This window comes from Pongo abelii, chromosome 14 (assembly GCF_028885655.2).
Source record: "Pongo abelii isolate AG06213 chromosome 14, NHGRI_mPonAbe1-v2.0_pri, whole genome shotgun sequence".
NCBI classification, from domain to species: domain Eukaryota; kingdom Metazoa; phylum Chordata; class Mammalia; order Primates; family Hominidae; genus Pongo; species Pongo abelii.
The window spans coordinates 24,739,532-24,757,186 of record NC_071999.2 but is presented as its reverse complement, the minus strand read 5'-3'; the positions used below and the strand labels follow the sequence as shown (position 1 = coordinate 24,757,186).

The following is a 17,655-nucleotide window of genomic DNA, read 5'->3' as shown; positions in this document are numbered from 1 at the left end:
CAGGGGCCTGGAGGGCCGTGGTAGCCCCGCGCGATGGCTGCTGAGTCTCCGGGCTGCAGGGCGCCCAGGCGTGCGCGGTGACCCCGCCAGGCCGTGCCACGGAGCCCCCTCGCTGTTGTCCTCTCTGCTTAGCCTGTAGGCCGAGGGCCCTGGACTCACTCGCCCTGGAGATGCGCTGAGTCCCCCCTAACCCCGGTGCACCTGCCGTCGGGGCAGCTGGGCGCAGGGACCCTGGCCGCAGCTCCCAACCGCGCTCGCTCACCGTTCCGGCCCCAGGCGCTGCGGGACCCCAGACCCAGAGAGGAGGGCGCCGCCTCCCCCTGCACACCCGCACCTTTTCCGCCTCGAACTCGGCCCATCCTCGGGAACTGCGCACCCCAGCCCGGCCTCGCTAACTCCACTCCTTGAGGGAGGGACAGCCCTCCCCGCCCCCCGCCCATAGCCTTCTCTCTCCCGGCTCCTCCCAAGGTTCCTCTTCACCAGGACAGGGCAGCCGCACAGCCCAGCCCTCCCTGTCCCACCGCCTTTCCAGCCACGCCCTGCTCCTTCCCTTCCCTCCGCAGCTCCCCGGATCCCGGGGCTCCCCCGCGCGGCTGAGCGGCTTCTCCAAGGCCACGCCCGCCCCCGCCCCCGCCCATCCTTCCCGCTACTTCCCACCACCTCCTCCCCAACCCCCGCCGCCCAGACCCTACCTGGAAGTCTGGGGCTTCCTTGACCTTTTCCTCACCCCACACTCTCTTGGGTTTCTCAGTCTCTCTCGCCAATACTTCCTGTTCACTGGCTACAAGCTCTGCATGCGCCGCTCCCCAGGACCGCCGTGGGCCTCACCCCTCTCCGGTCCCTAAGACATCGCCTGGTCTAGCGCAGTCTCCCTTCTCACCGCACCACACCGCGCCTCCCTGTTTCACTCCAGACCACGTCCAGCTGCCTATTCTAATTTCATTTTGCTGTTCAGGCATTTGTTTAAATTATGGCAGGAGCACATGACCTCGGGCATGGGGGCGCCAAGCATGCCAGGGTATCTAGACACAAAGCAGGGCTGGCTGCATCTCCAACCACCCCCCCCCACCCCGCCACCGTCTGGACTGCTTTCTTTACATGGATCTACACACTGTGTACATACGAAATAAAATATACAGTTTTTTTCTAGCAATGCTGCTTTTTCACAAATGGAATCATACATATTTCATGCGTCGTCTGCAACTTGCTTTTTACATTTAACACGATGTCCCGGGAGCTTTGCACGTTGGCCCACTTAGCTCGACCTCATTTTCTTTGATGGCTGCAGGCTGCTGTGTAACAAGCTCTCCTCTGCCGGCGAAGAGTTAAGGTGCTTCTCTTTTCTTCCCCTTCTAATTCTTTTTTTTTTTTCTATTACCAAAATGACTGCAACTAGCATGGATGCGCATGATTCTCCTGTGTTCAGGCAGGCGTCCCTATCCACAGCAGAGGCCTCAAACAGGTTTTCTCTGCTGGCTTGTGCTGGATGTTTCCATATTGTTTTCTGAGAAGGTTGTAAAAATTATTCACCACCAGCCGCGCAGCCAAATACTTTTTACACCTTTATCATCGCTAGAAAGGTTAATCCTGGTCTTTCACCCCCAATTTTACGAGTGAAAAACAATAGCTCATGATTACCCTCATCAACATCTTTGATTTCCAGTGAAATTAAGGATTCTTTAGATTTGTGTTTGTAGATCTTTAGATATCTTTCTTTAATCCACAGAATTTACCTGTTTTTGTAACTTGGAAATCTGTGTTGATTCTGTCCCCTGGCAGCCTGTTTTCCAGACGGTCCATCATCTACCCTGCTCTTTCCATAGGACATGCCCTTCCCAGTGTACCTCACCGCATGGAGATATATCCGTTTCTTTCTGGGATCTCTAATTTTAACCTTGTCTGCAAGACCAATTTTCATTGTTTTTTTTTGTTTTTTTTTTTTTTTTTTTCCCCTCAGGAAACCATGTTTACTAAGCATGTTCTTTTCCAGGTGAATTTCAGTCCCTGCGTCAAATTTCGTAAAAGATGCAATTGCAGTTTGGGATTCCACTGCACAGGGCACATCTTGATCACTTTGGGAGACCATTGACATCTTTACAATGTTAATTTCCTCATTCAAGAAGAAGATGTCTTTCCATTTACTCAGAAAGTTTATTTTGTGTCTGCCAATAAAGGTTTGGTTTTCCTCTCGCAGGTTTTGTGTGCATTTTTGTTTCTTCCAACCTCTGCCCCCAGATATTTCACAGTTTTTCTAGCTATTGTAAATGGGACAGCTTCTTTCAAATGATTATTTCTTGTGTATATAGAAAGACATGGAAAATATGTTGGCCTCATCTCTGACTATATTACTGAATTCTCTTATTCATTTTTTACTGTTTTTTTTTCTTGGATTTGCTAGATATGATTAGATTGTTAGCAAACCACAGCAGTTTTTGCCTCTTTGCAGTATTTATAGCTTTTATTTATTTATTTATTTTTTGGAGGCAGGCTCTTGCTCTGTCACCCAGGCTGTAGTGCGGTGGCGCTAATGTGGCTCACTGTAGTCTCAAACTTGGGGCTCAAGTGAACCTCCCCCTTCAGCTTCTAGCGTAGCTGGAACCACAGGTGTGCATTGCCACGCCAGGCTAATTTTCTTATTTTTTTTGTAGAGAAGGAGTCTTGGTCTTGCTTTGTTGCCTAGGCTGGTCTTGATCTCCTGGACTCAAGTGAGCCTCCACCTCAGCCTCCCAAAGTGCTGGGATTACAGGTGTCAGCTACCGTGCCCGGCTCTTATATCTCTTAAAAATCATCTAGAGTTGACTTGGACCTCCCATGTGGAATACAGCGTGAGTGTTGATGTCCTCATCTTGTCCCAGATTGTAATGGGTGCCTCAGGTACTTTACCAAGCGTGAAGTTTTCTCTGTTTCCACCTCCGGAGGAATTCTCATCCTGCATGGAGGTAGGATTTTAACAAGTGTTACGTTGGCTGCATGTTCATTGAACCCGTGTTGATTTTTTTTTTAATTAAAAAAAATTTTTTTATTATACTTTAAGTTCTGGGATACATGTGCAAAATGTACAGGTTTGTTACATAGGTATACACGTGCCATGGTTGTTTGCTGCACCCATCAACTCATCATCTACATTAGGTATTTCTCCTAATGCTATCCCTCCCCTTCCCCTCCACCCCTCGACAGGCCCCAGTATGTGATGGTCCCCTCCCTGTGTCCATGTATTCTCACTGTTCAGCTCCCACTTATGAGTGAGAACATGTGGTGTTTGGTTTTCTGTTCTTGTGTTAGTTTGCTGAGAATGATGGTTTCCAGCTTCATCCATGTCCCTGCAAAGGACATGAACTCATCCTTTTTTTTTTTTTTTTTTTTTTGAGATGGAGTCTCGCTCTGTCGCCCAGGCTGGAGTGCAGTGGAGCCATCTCGGCTCACTGCAAGCTCTGCCTCCCGGGTTCACGCCATTCTCCTTCCTCAGCCTCCCAAGTAGCTGGGACTACAGGCACCCGCCATCACGCCCGGCTAATTTTTTGTATTTTTAGTAGAGATGGGGTTTCACTGTGTTAGCCAGGATGGTCTGGATCTCCTGACATTGTGATCCACCAGCCTCGGCCTTCCAAAGTGCTGGGATTACAGGCATGAGCCACTGTGCCCGGCCGAACTCATCCTTTTTTATGGCTGCATAGTATTCCATGGTGTATATGTGCCACATTTTCTTTATCCAGTCTATCATTAATGGGCATTTGGGTTGATTCCAAGGCTTTGCTATTGTGAACAGTGCCACAATAAACATACATGTGCATGTGTCTTTATGGTAGAATGATTTAGAGTTTTTTGGGTATATACCCAGTAATGGGAGTGCTGGGTCAAATGATATTTCTGGTTCTAGATCCTTGGGGAATCGCCACACTGTCTTCCACAATGGTTGAACTAATTTAGACTCCTACCAACAATGTAAAAGCATTCCTATTTCTCCACATCCTCTCCAGCATCTGCTGTTTCTTGACTTTTTAATGTATAATGAATCATAACAAATGACGTTAGTAGATTTCAAATGTCTTAAGTCCTTGAATTCCTAGAATAACCTTCCTCCAGATTCCAGCTCCTCAAGGCTGGCTCTTGCTTCCCTTAGCCAGTGTTCCCTCCCTGGAGATGGCCTGGATCCTGTGGATGGATGGACAGATGGATGGATGGAGAGCCCCAGCGGCTCCCCAGCTGGCTGTCAGCTCTCTATGGAGGAGGGCTGGTGTCCGTATTTCCCACCTACAAGTTTGTACTTTTCCATCACATGCTTGCATCCTCCAACAATATTTTATGTGCCTTAAAGTTGACATAAATGGCCAAATGGTGTAAAGGTTCCTGCAACTTGCTTTTTTTCACTCAACATCAAGTTTTTGAAGTTTATCCGTATTGACGGACATCAATTCAGTGTGTTTCTGTTAACTAGAGCAGAATATTCTGTCGTACCAATGAGGCACAGGTTAGTGATCCTTCCCCACTCAGGAACTTGCAAACGAGTTCTGCTTCCCACCACACCACGAGCAGCCTTGCTTGTGTCTGCCGGTGCCGTGTGCTGGGGTCCTTGGGCCAGGCCACTGTAGGAAGAGCCCCTGGCTTCTGGGAATGTGTGTCATCAGCTTTCCACGCCAGCTTTTAACAGTGCCTGGCACTTTATAAATGTTCAGTAAGTATTAAACATTAGCGCTATCATTACCATTATTATTAAGTATTGCTGCTTTGCTGTCCAAAGTGGTTACACCAATTTACACGCCTTCCAGCAGCAGAGTTTCCATTTCCACAGATTCATGGCAACACTCAGTAGTATCAAACTTCTTAATTTTTTACACTCTAATGGGTGAAAAATGGCATCTAGTTGTTTTAATTTGTATTTCTCAGTGTTTACAGTGAAGTTCAGCCTCTTTTCACGTATTTATTGCCCATTGTTTTCTCCTGATATTTATTGTTTCTTATTATTTGCTCATTTTTCCATTGGGTTGCTTGCCTTTTTCTCACTGATTTTCAGAACTATTTATGTGTCTGGATAGTGATGCTTTATTGGTTATGTGGATTGCAAATACATCCTCTCAGACTGAGGCTTGTAAATTTTTTTGCTTTATTGATGGTGCCTTTTTCTGAACAGAATTTTAAATTTTAATGTGTCTGATACTTCAAACTGTTCCTCCTGCTTTGTGATATTGGCATAAACTCATGTTATCTTTTACGGCTTTGCATTCTCACATGTAGGTGTTGATCTACCTGTGATTTATTTTTTCTTGATGAATTTGTTTTCTGTTGCTCCAGCACCACGTGCCAAGTAGTGCACCCCTTCCCCATTGAGAGGTAATGTCCCCATCACATACCAAGTTCACATGTATTCACGGTTCTTTTTCCAGCTGTAGCCTCAGTTTCATCATTTGATTTACCCACCCCTGAACCATATCACACTCTCTTAAGACTTGTAGCTCTATAAAGTAAGTTGTGATATCTGTTATCTCTCTCACCTTTATATTTAGGTACGTCCTGGCTATTTTTGGCTCATTGCTCTTGTATGTTAATTTTGTAAATCAGCATGAAAAACAAATTTTGGGAAAAGATTTTGGAAATACATTTTATCTTTAGATCAATGTAATGATAGTTTTCATCATTATTGAGTCTCTCCATTCATGAATATGGCATATTTCTCCATTCACTTAGGTCTTCTTTCATGCCTTCCAACAAAGTTTACCCATTTCCTCCTATTAGAAATGTCTTGCACATTATTATTACATGTATCTCTAGGAACCTTGTGGGATTTTTCACTGTTAATGGAATCCTATATACTTATCTAATTTTTGCTAGTAATTTTATGCTGAATTTATATCCTGCAATTCATTGAATTCCCTAGTTAATTCCAATAGCTGTCTCTAGATTATCTTGAATTTCCTCTTCAAAAATGTTCTAAGCATAGTAATAGTTCTTTTCCTTCCTAGACCCTATAACAGATTTCTTTTTTCCCCACAATCTGCTTCTAGGGTCTCTAGCACAATGAGGCATAAAAATGGAGCTGATTTTAGAGCAGCGCTGAATTTTACAATGAAAGATAATACTTTCTATATGATTTAATCCTCTTTATCAGGATAAGGAAATTCTCTTGTAATCTTAGGTTAAGAGGTTGTTGTTTTTCTTAAATCATAAGTTAGTGTTTATCTTCTATAAGGTTTTAGTTCAGTAGTATTTTTTACCTGCATTATTAGTTATGATTATTATTATTTTACACACTCAGTGCTCCTTTAGATTTACCTGTATTATCTTGCATTTTCTTTGCTCACCCGAGCTTCATGTATCTTATTCCATCTTCCCAGGTTCAATTTACTTTTGGTCAAAGTATACCTCTTAGTGGGGTATTGTGTGTAGGTCTTCAGTGGGACACTCTCTCAGGATGTTTTGGTTCTGAAAGTCTTCATTTCATCCATTCTGTTGGTTCTCTTTTCACTCTGTTGATTGTTTTCTTTGGTACGCTGAAGCGTTTTAGTTTTATGTAATCCCATTTGTTTATTTTTGCTTTTGTTGCCTGTGCATTGAGGTCTTATTCATAAAATCTTTTCCAAGACCAATGTTGTAAAGCATTTTCCCTGTATTTTCTTCTAGTAGTTTTTATAGTTTCAGGTTTTGCATTTAAGTCTTTGATCCATTTTGAGGTAACTTTTGCATAGGGTGAAAGATACTTGCAAACTATTCATCCAACAAGGGATTTATTCTTGTGTATTCTAGAATACACAAGGAATTCAAACACCTCAACAGCCAAAAAAAAAAAAAAAAAAAAAAAAAAAATTAAAAATGGGCAAATGATTTGAACAGATAGTTCTCAAAAGGACATGCAAATGGCTAAGAAATATATGGAAAAAGTTCAATATCACTAATCATCAGATAAATGCAAATCAAAACCACAGTGAGGTATCATCTCACTTCAGTTAGAATGGCTATTGTCAAAATTACAAAAAATGACAAATGCTGGTGAGGAGGTGGAGAAAAGGGAATTCTTATACACTATTGGTGGGAATGTAAACTAGTACAGCCACTATAGAGAACAGTATAGAGTTTCCTCAAAAAACCAAAAATAGAACTAGCTTATGATCTCACAGTCCCACTACTGGGTAAAGAGCCAAAGGAAAGAAAATCAGTACATCCAAGAGTTGTCCACACTCCCTGTCCATTGCAGCACTATTCACAATAGCCAAGCTATGGAGTCAACCCAAGTCTCCATCAAAAGATGAATGGTTAAAGAAAATATGATTTTATACACACACACACACATACACACACACACACACACAGAGTGGAATACTATTCAGCAATAAAAAAGAATGAAGTCTTGTCGTCCATGGAAACATGGATGAGCCTGGAGGACATGGTGTTAAGTGAAATGAGACAGGAACAGGAAGTTAAACATGTTCTCACTCATATGCAGAAGCTAAAAAAGTTGATCTCATAGGAGTAAAGAGTAGAACCCAGGTTATTAGAGGATGTGGAAGGGGAAGGGGAATATAGGGAGAGATTTGTTAAAGGACACAAAATTACATTAGGAGGAATAAGTTCTAATGTTTTATAGCACTGTAAGATGACTATAGTCAAGAATATATATTTTCAAATAGCTAAAAGAGAATATTGAATGTTCCCAACACAAAAAAAGATCAATATTTCAGATGACAGATATGCTAATATCCCTGATCTGATGACTATACATCGAATGTATAGAAACATCACTACCTACTCCATAAATACTACAGTATTATGTGTGAATTTTTAAAAATAAATAATTTTTTATAGTCAATGAAAAGAGTATATTCTTTTGTTGGTTTTTGTTCATACATTGTTAAATTTCAACTTTCAATAATAAAATTCAATAAATTTGATTCCTTAATCATAAAAACTTGCTTTACACATTATTTACATGTTGTTAAAGTTCATACAAAACGTCACAAGGATTTGATTGACTCTATGCATGGTACCATCACACAGAAGGAGGAGGGAGCCAATCCAGTAACACACATTCAAAGATTAAATTGTAGATATGCACAATGTATTTGGCACTGTTCATTAATATTATAACACCTTCCTCTCAAAGACAGGCATTCTTAAGTGTTAGTCACAATATACCAGAATTTGCTATTCACATGAAAACCACCTTTTAAACTTTATAACAGTAATCAATTATTATGGTTTTAAGAAACAAAACACAATGAGAACTGGGAATGGAATTCAAATCCTCCAACTTCTTGCTATGCTCCAAGCTGCCATTCATGAAACAGGTTTAATTTGGTAGTATTTCCCTTGTGGGGAGTGTCAACAAGAAACAATTTAAAGACAATATTTTCCAATATAAATAAAGACATACACTTTTGTTTAAAATGAACAGTTCTTCTTGGGAGTGCAAAGGGATCCTTGATGACATAGAACTTGTGATGATTTTGGCAGGAATTATAGAACAACCAATGCCATTCAAGTTGTGGAGATTGTACTAGCAGGTGAACTCATAAAGAGAAGGTTCTGGAATGCCTATATCTGAAATCAGAATCCTAGTAGTTTGTAGTTTGCCTCTTCCTAGAACTTCAAGAGACCCAAGTCATAGGCTAGATGTACTTTCAAGTATATACTTATGAATGGAAGGAGAAAATAAAAGCACAAAAATGCAAATATTAAACCTTTAGTGGCTTGGGCTATATTCCCTTAGGTAATTTATTTCACTAACTTCACTTTAACAAAGATTAAATCCCTTCATTTTAATCAGGTCCATTAAATTTCATTCATTAAAACTATACATACTCCAGAATGTTTATAAGACATTTATACCTATCATGTTTACAAAAGGCATAAATTCAGTCTTAAGCTGCACTACAAATGCCTCAATATAACATAATCACAGTATAAGGAAACAAATCAGAAATTCTCTGATTAGATATGCTGTAGCTTCACACAAAACTCTCAGTAATAAATTAAAACAAAAAGTCTTAAAATGTATAATGGACTATGCAGTGCAAAGTAATGTCACTGGACCAAAATTTAGTTTAATCATTTTTATTTCAAGTGTATTTTAAAAATCATAAATGAGGTTTCATAATCCAAAGCTGAAACATTTATTCTGCATAGCTTCAGAATTGACAAGCAATTGCAGACCATGCTTTCCAAATCCAGTCCTTTGCTATTTTTCAAACTTCTGAGATCTAGTATTAAACTGCTCCCTTCTAAATGTACAGTTTTAGATAACTATTGTACACTTGGTGATAAGAGTTTTCTGAAAACAGTCTATCAAATATAAAGAATGGTTTCTATCTAAGAATCAGCAGTGAGGGAAGAAATACTAAACACCTGTCAAGAAATCAATTATTCATTTTAAAAAATAACAGAACCAGTGCTGCTCTCTGTCATAAAAGAGAACATGTAAAATTTATTTTTATAGACTTTGGCAATATTTTATTCCCCACAGAAGCCTTCAATCCTACTTAAAGATATTTTACACACGGTAACCATCAGGATTTACTGAGTAAAATTCTCTGGTATTAACCATGCCCCTAAAATGTGCAATTCCAAAGAGGAACAGGTTACTTTTGAGGAAAAAATGTTGCCTTGGTAACTTCCCTCAAATGTTTATTTTAAATAAAAATAGTTGATGGGAATATTTTTTAAACCAAGTTTGGGTATAATATGGCATACTGCCCATCAAACAAAAAAGGAAATCAAAACTTTTTTTCCATTTATAATTAGTTTTTGACCTTTACTTTTAAGATTACAACTTACTGATCTTTTATGCTTGTTTGGTTTTTTTGACTGCCTAATCCAATGTTTAAATTTTTAAAAGTCTGCATTTCAACGTAGTGAGTTCTTTTTCAAATAATCTTCATAAGCCAGAATACAGGCACCAGAGCAACACTCTCAAGTCACATTGTTTGACTATAATGAAGAGATGAAAATGGGCGGATATCTGAAGATAGGTATTCCGTCTGCTCTGAAGGTGAGCAAGCTTTTAACATGTGAGCAACACAGAACTCCATTCCTCTGGAGCTCCTTTCAACTCAGAATGCCTCAGTTCAGTAAGTCAATATATTATTCTTAAAAATTAAAGTTTGGTCACTAAGAAGGACTGAACAAAATGTATTCCCCTCCCGCCAAACACAACCAGAACAGTTCTAATCAGGCCCTCTTCGCCCCACGAAAACAGGGAAGTAGCTGGGCTGAAGACTTTAAGTGTGACATTTCAGTTCCTAAAACATCACGGCTATTTGCTCAAAGTTGTAGGTCTATGTATTTCCTTCTCCAATACGTCCCCATTTATGTTTATTTCCACATATACAAACGTGCACGTGTGCACACACACACGCACACACTCACGCTCAAGTAAGACACTTTTTTGTGTTTGTTGATAAATTATGAAGATTATGAACTAGGTGTGTACAGGGTTTCATAGGTGCTTTCTAAACATCAGAGTCACTTGAGTCCTTTCCTCCATAAGCCTCAAATCAAATTATGCAACCAATGACCACGACTTTCCCAGACGCTGTTCACAGGCTGCATAATGACGAAGGGCAGAGAAAAAGTCCTCATAACTGGTGTTTAGATGGGAAGGCAAAGAGACAATCTCAGTCAATGTGATGTGCCAGGGAAGAAAGCCTCGTGTGCTGTCCACAGGACCGAACTTCAGTACTAAATCAGGATCAGGACAACCATTTGAACTGAGTGAACTAACATATCTACATCCACATCTGTGGGTCTCTTTTGCTTCTGGGCTACTCACTGGCAAAAGTCCTGAGCAGCTCCCACAGTATCTGCTTTTCCATCTTCCGGGAATAGCACCTTCACTGCCAAATGGCAATTTAAAACTTGATCATCTTTGTCGTTACTATTTGCAAACTCTGGTATTTTGAACAATCTAGGCCCAGAAGTTTTGCTGTTGTTTTAAATTTCATCCATCAATCTGGAATTATTTCTTTTGAAAATAGCTTGGTGGTCGTAGATGCTAATGTAGGAGATGCCCACGGCCATACACCACACCACGAGGCTCGCGATGTCCGAGAAGCTGAGTTCCTGCTCCACCTCGGTGATCCCCAGGCCCATGCGCACAGGCAGCTTCTCCAGGGAAGAGCCGTCCGCGCGCCGGCGCATCTGGTGGTGGGCGGCGGCCAGGCACGACCCCCCGCGCGGGTGCCGATGGTGATGGCGGTTCCTGCCGACTGCCGGAGGCTTGCGGAGCGTGAAGCCGAGCGGCGCTAGGATCGCGGCAGAAGCGGCGCGCCGGCAGCGCCGCCAGATCCAGTTCCAAGTGCCGAACCGAACGCGGAGCCAGGAGGTGAGCGTGGGGTGCAGACAGAACAGGGGTGCAGCACCCGCCACACCAGCTCGTACAGCCCCGTCATACTCTTGTGACCCTCGGGCACCCCCTCTCCCTCCCGCCCCCTCCCGTGGCGCTATGGGTTTTTATCCACCCCTGCGCCGGCGCGGGCGTCGCTCCGCGTCCCCCCGCCCCCTGAGCCCGAACCCCTTCCCACTGCCAACACCTCACCTAGCCCCCGCCGCCATCTCCCTCCTCCCTTGGCAGCCCTGCCCTAAAAATAAATAATTTTAAAAATCATTCATTTTATACTATCTCTTGAACACTGTTCAGCAGGGTAGATTCCATACTGATGATTATTTTCATCAGCACTTGGAATATACTGTTCCACTGTGTGTGGTCGTGATTGCTGCAGTTGTGAAGTTTGCTCTCAATCTAATCAGTGTTTTTATAGTTATGCCTTTTTTAAAGTGCTTTTAGTGTTTATCTTTTTCTTTGATAATTTACAATTTAATTTTAATGTTTCTTTTTTAAACAGTGTTATTGAGGGATGATTGACTACACTAAACCACGCATATTGAAATTGCAAAATTTGATGTGTGTTTGTGCTTGTGAAACCATCACTACAGTTAAGATAATAAACAGATCGGCCAGGCGCAGTGGCTCACGCCTGCAATCCCAGCACTTCGGGAGGTGAAGGCGGGTGGATCATGAGGTCAGGAGTTGGAGACCAGCCTGGCCAACATGGTGAAACCCTGCCTTTACCCAAAATACAAAAATTAGCCAGGCGTGGTGGCACACGCCTGTAATCCCAGCTACTCAGGAGGCTGAGGCAGGAGAATCGCTTGAAACCAGGAGGCGAAGGTTGCAGTGAGCCGAGATTGCGCCACTGCACTCCAGCCTGGGTGACAGAGCGAGACTCCGTCTCAAAAAAAAAAAAAAAAAGATAATAAACATATCCATCACCCCAGTCTCTCCTTGTGCCCTTTGTAATCCTTCCCTCCACTTCTCCACCCTCAGCCTGTCCCCAGGCAACCACTGACATACTTTCAGTTATCATAGGTTAGTTTGCATTTTCTATAATTTTATATAGAAGCATAGTGTATGTCCTCATACTTTTGTGAGCTCTGGCTTCTTTCCTTCAGCGAAATTATTTTAAGATTCATCCATGTTTTTGGCAGTATCAACAACCCATTTCCTTCTATGGCTGAAGAGTCTTCAATTTTGTGAGTAAACGCAATTTGTTAATGCATTCAGGAGTTGATGAACATTTGGATTGGTTCCAGCTTTTGGTTATTATAAATAAAGCTGTTACAAACATTTGCATACAAACCTTTATATAGACATATGCTTTTATTTCTCTAGGAGTGGAATGGCTGGATCATATGGTAGGTGTATTTAGCTATTTAATAAACTGCCAAACTGTTTTCCAAAGTGGTTGTGCCATTTTTACCTTCCCACCAGCAGTGTAGGAGGTTTCTAATTTCTCTACATCCTTGCCATCACTTGGTATATCAGTCTGTTTAATTTTACACCTTCTAGCAGGTGTGTAGTGATATCATCTTGTGGTTTCAATTTGCATCTCTTTATTGAATAAGAAGAAAAATTGATATTAAGCATCTTTTTATGATCTTGTTTGCCATCAATATTTCTGTTGGTGAAGTGTCTGTTCAAATCTTTTGTTCCTCTTTTTATTGGATGTTTGCATTTTATTATTGAGGTTCGAGGGTTTTATATGTTCTGCATAGAAGTCCTTTACAGACATGTGATTTAAAAATATGTCCTCTTGATCTATGTCTTTTCATTCTCTTAACAGTGTATTTTGAAGAATGGAAGTTTTTAATTTTGATGAAATGCATATTATCAATTTGTTCTCTTGTGAATTATGCTTTTGATGTTGTATCCAAGGTCACAAAGATTTCTGCTCTATTTTCTTCTAAAAATTTTATAGTTTAAAGTCTATGAATTCCTTTGAATTAAAGTTTGTATATGCTGTGAGGTATGAATCAAAGTTCACTTTTTTGGGGATTCAGCATCATTTGTTGAAAAGACTATACTTTCTCCATTGAATTGTCTTTGTACTTTGTCAGAAATCCATTGGCCATATATATGTGAGTCTATTTCTGGAATCTCTATTGTGTTTCATTGATCTATTTGTCTATATGTATGCCAATACCATACTGTTTTAATACAGCTTTATATTTAGCCTTGAAATCAGATAAGTCCTCCAACTTTGTTCTTCTTTTGCAAAGTTATTTTCACTATTCTAGGTCCTTCATTTTTTTCCACATAAAACTTAAAGTTCAATTATTGGTTTTCATTTTTAAAAGCCTTCTGGAATTTTGACTGAGATTCCATTGATCTATAACTCAACTTGGGAGAATTGACATCTTAACAACTTCAAGTCTTCCTATCCATGAACATGGTACATGTTCCATTTAGTTAGGTCTTCTTTAATTTCTCTCAGCAATGTTTTGTAGTTTTCAATGTACAAGTCTTCCACATGTTTTATTTGGTTTATGGCTAACAATTTTATATTTGTTAATGGTATTGGAAATAACATTTTTACAATTTCAATTTCTGATTGTTTTATGTAAAAATACCCTTGATTTGTGTATATTAATCTTGAACTCTGCCACCTTGCTAACTCACTTATTAGTTCTAATAGCTTTTATTTCATGGATTCCATTGGCTGGTCTATACAAATGATAAGGAAAGTGTTACTCTTTCCAATCTAGATGATTGATTTCTTTTTCTTGCCTTATTTCATGAGCTAGAACCTCCAGTACAATGTTTAATAAAAGTGGTGAGAGTAGATATCTTTACCTTGTTCTCAATTTTAGGAAGACATAGATTTTTGTGTAGATGGCCTGCATCCTGTGAGGACTCTTCATTTTATCCCTGGTTTTCTGAGGGCTTTTAATCATGACTCAATGTTGGGTTTTACTAAGTGCTTTTTCTATTAAGATGATCATATGCATTTTTCTTTTTAGTCCACTAATATGATAAAGTTCATTTATTGATTTTTGAATGTTAAATCAACTTTATCTTCCTGCGATAAACTACACTTTGTCATTACATAGATGAACTAGATTTGCTAAAATTTTGGTAAGACTATTTTCATCATTGTTCATGAGGGTTATTGGTCTCTGTTGTTGTTTCTTATGATGTCTGTTTGATTTAGTAAGAAAGTAATGCTGTCTTCATCTAATAAAAGAAGGACCTTTTCCTTTTCTATTGTCTGGAAGGATTTGTGTCGAATTGTTATTGTTTCGTTAAATATTGTTAGACTTCACCATGAAAACCACCTGGACCTGTAGTTTTCTTTGTCATTAGGATTTTAATTAAAAACTTGATTTTTTCGATAGATACTCATTTTATCTATTTCTTCTTGAGTGAACTTTGATAGTTTATGCCTTCCAAGGAATGTGTTCATTTCATCTAAGTTATCAAATTTATTAGAAAAAATGGCTCATAGTAGTCCCTTGTTTCCTTATAATTACTGTAGAAGATTTGGTGACACCCACCCTTTCATTCCTGATATTGGTAATTCGTGCCTTTTTACTTTTTTCTTGATTAGCTGACTAGAAGTTTAACAATTTAATTGATTGTTTAAAATGATTAGCTTTTACTTTCTTGGATTTTTCTTATAATTTTCCCTTTTCTCTTTCACTGATTTCTGTTCTTTTTATTATTTTCTTTATCTGCTTACATTGTGTTTAATTTGCTCTTCTCTTCCCAGTTTCTGAAGGTGAAAACTCAGGTTACTGATTTGAGACCTTTCTTTTTTGTTATAGGATCTTAGTGCTTAAATTTGCCTCCAAGTATACATTAGCTGCAACTCCCTGATTTTGATATATCGTGTTTTCATTTTCAGCTCAATGAACTTTCCAATTTCTCTTCTGATTTCTTATTTGAATAATATACTTTGGCTCTATGTCTCCACCCAAACCTCACCTTGAATTGCAGTCCCCATAATCTCCAGGTGTCAAGGGTCGGACCGGGTGGAGGTAATTTAATTATGGGGGTGGTTCCCCCCATGCTGTTCTTGTGATGAGTGAGTCTCATGCAATCTGATGGTGTGGGGTGGTTGTTTTTTTGTTTTTTGCAACAATGCCCTTTGATGTCCCCATGAGGGCCAGGCCCAGACAGAACCCATCCCATTTTATCCTTAAACTCAGAAGGAAATTTGTCTAAATATTAAAGGATTAATATGGTACCAAACAATGAACCTTAAACCCTGCCACTGATACACAAGCTGTCTCTCTTAAGAGTTCAATGAACACTTCAGGAGAGTATTTCCAACAATCTTTAGATAACCACCACCCTAGAACATTTAGTGGGGAGACATTCTTTTCTCCTTTTTCTGATAACTTGGTCAGAAGTGATTGACTGTGCAAATGGTATTTCTCAGCTAAAATCTCCCTTACGAACCCTTCCTCGAAATCCCCAAGGTCTCCTCTCTTTAAGTAGGTAACAGCTAATTTGAATATTGATTCATCAGTATCCCTGTGTCTACACCAAGTTCAAACTGAAGATCTCCTTGAGGTGCTTGACTCCTTGTGGGCCTAAAAATTGTACTGAGAATTTGGGGGGAGGGACAATTTCATTAAGTTCATTTTAATCCATACAAACTTCTAAAAACCAAGCTTGCATAATGTTGTCTAATAACAGAGGCTAAAGAAAGTCTAAAACCAGAAGTCAAAAGCCTAAAAGCAAAAGGACTCATCATGCCTTGTACCAATCCTTATAATACCCTTACCATCCTAATAATAAAACCCCATGTGAGGACGAGTGCGATGGCTCACACCTGTAATCCCAGCACTTTGGGAGGCTGAGGCAGGTGGATCACAAGGTCATGAGATCAAGACCATCCTGGCTAACACGATGAAACCCTGTCTCTACTAAAAATGCAAAAATTACCCAGGTGTGATGGCGTGTGCCTGTAGTCCCAGCTACTCAGGAGGCTGAGGCAGGAGAATTCCTTGAACCCAGGAGGCAGAGGTTACAGTGAGCCGAGATTGCGCCACTGCACTCCAGCCTGGGTGACTGAGTGAGACTCCATCTCAAAAAAAAAAAAAAAAGTGTGAGAATATACATTTGTTCATGACCTCAGCCTCATAGTTATTCCTCATATACTTGGAAAACCAAATTTATATATAATCTTATTTTTAGTCCTATTTGAGGCTGTATTTTTTTTTTTTTTTGAGACGGAGTCGCTGAGGCTGGAGTGCAGTGGCACAATCTCAGCTCGCTGCAGCCTCCATCTCCTGGGTTCAAGCAATTCTCCTGCCTTAGCCTCCTGAGTAGCTGGGACTACAGGCATGTGCCACCACACCCAACAAATTTGTTGTATTTTCAGTAGAGACAGGGTCTCAAACTCCTCACCTCAGGTGATCCACCTGCCTCAGCCTCCCAAAGTGCTGGGATGAGCCACCATGCCTGGTCTGAAGCTGTATATTTTCTAGCTATAAATATATGTTCTGTGTTCCTAAGTGTCCCTAGACATGATTTATATTTTAATTGTGAACCAACATTATACCTGGACTCCTAAGCCTCAGGGATTTACTGAAATACCATTCTATTTTATAATAATCCTTAACCAAGAATTTTAAGGGTCTTAAATTTTTCTGTGGTTCTATTCTTATCTGATATGTAGATGATCTGCTGCCATATCCTAAAGAACAGGTGAGGCCGGGTGTAGTGGCTCACGCCTGTAATCCCAGCACTTTGGGAGGCTGACGAGGGTGGATCACCTAAGGTCAGGAGTTCGAGACCAGCCTGGCCAACATGGTGAAACCCCATCTCTACTAAAAATACAAAAATTAGCTGGGCGTGGTGGTGGGCACCTGTAATCCCAGCTACTAGGAAGGATGAGGCAGGAGAATCACTTGAACCCAGGAGGCGGAGGTTGCAGTGAGCTGAGATTATACCATTGCACTCCATCCTGGGCAACAAGAGCAAAACTCCATCTCAAAAAAAAAAAAAAAAAAAAAAAAAAGAGCAGATGAGTTCCGGGAATGTTTTAAAAAGACAGAATTTTTAAAGGAAAGTAACAAAAACCAGTGCACTTGGTTTTGTCAAAACCAAGTGCATTACCAAAGATGATTTTTCTAAAGAAGGCAAATCCCTTTCTCCCAACAAACTATAGCTCTTTTAAGACTTACCTAGGCTAGTAATTAGGATACATTTAAAAAGACCCTGAGGCTTCCTAACTACCGCAAAAAGTGGGTTCCCACTGTTTCTGAAATCAGCTCAGCCAAGCCTTCACTAATTGACTCTTTTTGTTTGCAAACTAAACATAAAGAGGTATTTTGTAATTTAAAATTAGTCCTTCAATAACCTGTCCAGGACCTCTCTCCCCT

General features: G+C 40.4%; 2 long non-coding RNA genes and 1 pseudogene across 2 annotated transcripts in view; 1 reads left to right on the top strand and 2 right to left on the bottom strand.

The window, feature by feature from the left end:
• Positions 1 to 1,007, bottom strand: part of LOC134759880 (uncharacterized) — a 34,135-nt gene extending 33,128 nt beyond the window's left edge. Inside the window, exon 1 of the long non-coding RNA XR_010136736.1 lies at positions 693 to 1,007. This is a non-coding gene — a long non-coding RNA (uncharacterized LOC134759880). The remainder of the gene's footprint in view (positions 1 to 692) is intronic.
• Positions 1,008 to 2,439: 1,432 nt separating this feature from the next.
• LOC103892188 (dehydrodolichyl diphosphate synthase complex subunit NUS1-like) lies at positions 2,440 to 11,375 on the bottom strand (annotated as a pseudogene).
• LOC129049451 (uncharacterized) lies at positions 10,983 to 16,383 on the top strand. Its single transcript, XR_008512530.2, has 2 exons — positions 10,983 to 11,308; positions 11,829 to 16,383. It is a non-coding gene; the product is annotated as an uncharacterized LOC129049451 (long non-coding RNA).
• Positions 16,384 to 17,655: the final 1,272 nt, after the last annotated feature.